Below are 2,679 nucleotides of genomic sequence, written 5' to 3'. Positions count from 1 at the left end.
CTTTCCAAATGCTCTTGTAACATTAGACTATTAGACTCTATAGGGAAGATTCAGTTTGAAAGTAAAAAAGAAAACACTGATTTTTTTCTTCTCACTTCCATAACTTCCATTTCATACATTTTCCCTTCACCAAACATAGATTCATGCTATATGCCATATAAAAACAAGAATAATTAGTACTTATCCAAAGGGTGGTATGAGGATTAAATACTTCATCTTTTTATACCATTTCACATATAGGAAGAACTCAAAAATAGTATTTTTTCTTATGACTGGAAATAATCATATATCCTTTCACACCCAAGTCTGTCTGTCTTCTCTCATGATATATCTCACTTTTTATTAGGTATTCTTACAACCATTAATTGACACAAACCATCCTCCTTTGTCAACTGTAAACACTTTTGCAGTGCAGTCAAATTTCTCCATATACATTTGAAGATGTGCAATGTGTTCACTCACTATATAGAAGTTGGTACAAGCAATAATAATTATGAATTTTCCTTGGAATGATTAGTAACAGTTTACAAAATACAAGCGCTATTCTAATGACACCAATGTCTCTACCTGCTATGTGATTCTACCACCCTCTTAGCTGTGACACAAAGAGGAAAAGAGGCAGAAAAAACCTTCCTCAACTAGTTAGTCCCAGATGGAGCTCTTCTGTGCTCCCCCAGCAGTTTGTGCCAGCACTGTAACTCATGTGTGTTTCATGCATTTCTACATTTGTCTTTTCCATTAGATTGAAAATTGCTCTAGAGTGAGGTTTTTTTCATCCTCATGTATACAGAATTAGCTCTAGCAGAATCCCAAGCACACTAAAAGGTTATCAAAATGTGTGTTGAAGGACTGAAGGACACATGGACTAAATGAATGTCTTCTCTCTTGCCCTCTTAATAAAGGCAGTGTGGGAAATGCAACTGTCTCTAATTTAGGGAGTTAGGTTCCACTTTATTAGCATCAATTTCTGCTACACAATCTTACTGAGGATGGTACAGAACATGTGTGAAATTAGATCAAATATATGTTGATTCAAACTTATCTTTGAATTTTATTTTTAAAATAAAGAACTGTTCTGGGACTGTTTTTCTGTCAATTTTACACTAAAATTAATTTTTTAAAAAAGAACTCTAATCAGTCAAAAGCTTAATTGATGAATGGGTATCATAAAGGACAGAACATAGGCTTTAAAGCTAAACAGAATCATATCTGAAATTCAGCTCCACCACTTACTACTTTTATGAGATTGGAAAGATTAGAGATAAACAACCAAGTGCTTTCATGTAACATAGGTTGAGAAGAAAAATCAAACAAAAAAAATTCAATGGATCTGAAAAATTATACCAGGATAAAAGAATTTATTTCCTTGGCCTAACCCAGAATCAAGAACTGAGCTTGATCTTGTTTCTTTCCTTACTTTTGGTGTATGTGACAACTCTTCTGGGAAACCTCCTCATCATGGTCTCAGTGACTTGTGAATCTCGCCTTCACACTCCCATGTATATTTTGTTCCGCAATTTATCTATTGCCGATATCTGCTTTTCCTCCATCACAGCTCCCAGGGCTCTGGTAGACCTTCTATCAGACAGAAAGGCTATCTCCTTCAATGGCTGCTTCACCCAGATATTTTTCTTCCACCTTATTGATGGAGTGGATGTGTCTTCTTTGCCATTGATGGCATTTGATCGTTATATAGCCATCTCCAAGCCCCTGCACTACATGACCATCATGAGTAGGGGGCGATGCACCGCACTCATTGTGGCCTCATGGGTGGGGGGCTTCATCCACTCCATTGTGCAGATTTCCCTGTTGCTCCCACTCCCATTTTGTGGCGCCAATGTTCTTGACACTTTCTACTGTGATGTCCCCAAGCTCCTCAAACTTGCCTGCACAGACACCTTTGCATTTAAGCTCCTGATGATTTCCAACAATGGAATGCTCACCACACTGTGGTTTCTCTTCCTTCTGGTGTCCTACATGGACATCTTGTTGCTCCTAAGGTCTCAGGCTGGAGAGGGCAGGAGGAAGGCCATCTCCACCTGCACCTCCCACATCACTGTGGTGACCCTGCATTTTGTGCCCTGCATCTATGTCTATGCCAGGCCCTTCACTGCCCTCCCCACAGATAAGGCCATCTCTGTCACCTTCACTGTCATCTCCCCTCTGCTCAACCCCTTGATCTACACCCTGAGGAATCATGAGATAAAGTCAGCCATGAGGAGACTCAGGAAAAAACTCAAACTTTCTGACAGGGGATAGACCAGTGATTCCTCCTCTTCATCACCTAGGGTCCAATTAGTGCTTTGTTGTTGCAGGACAGACTTGGATGAAATATAGGAACCTGAATCAAATACACTCAGATGTTCCCACCATATTCCAGCTCTGTTACCAGGAAGGGAGCTGAAACAGTTATACAAACATAATGGAGCTTGGGCATCGGAATTCTATAAGCACTTTCATGAAGTACTCACATCCTAATGAAGTAAACATGTCCAAATTAAGTTCCTAATTCAACTCTATCAAATGAAGAAGGGAAGATTTTGTTATTTCAAGACACACCCGAGGTTGACAGCATGTGCCTTAGAGTTAGCAGAGCTTGATTTAGGAGTTACATTTGGACCTCATCACTTGTATGTTCTGTGACCTTGAGCAGATCCTAACGCTGGACTTAATGAACTC

At 39.5% G+C, this 2,679-nt stretch overlaps 1 pseudogene; it reads left to right on the top strand.

Annotated features, from left to right (window-relative positions):
- Positions 1 to 1,324: 1,324 nt before the first annotated feature.
- Positions 1,325 to 2,259, top strand: LOC119536614 (annotated as a pseudogene).
- The last annotated feature ends 420 nt before the right edge of the window (positions 2,260 to 2,679 follow it).

This window comes from Choloepus didactylus, chromosome 6 (assembly GCF_015220235.1).
Source record: "Choloepus didactylus isolate mChoDid1 chromosome 6, mChoDid1.pri, whole genome shotgun sequence".
NCBI classification, from domain to species: Eukaryota; Metazoa; Chordata; class Mammalia; order Pilosa; family Megalonychidae; genus Choloepus; species Choloepus didactylus.
This window is presented reverse-complemented; position numbering and strand designations above follow the sequence as displayed.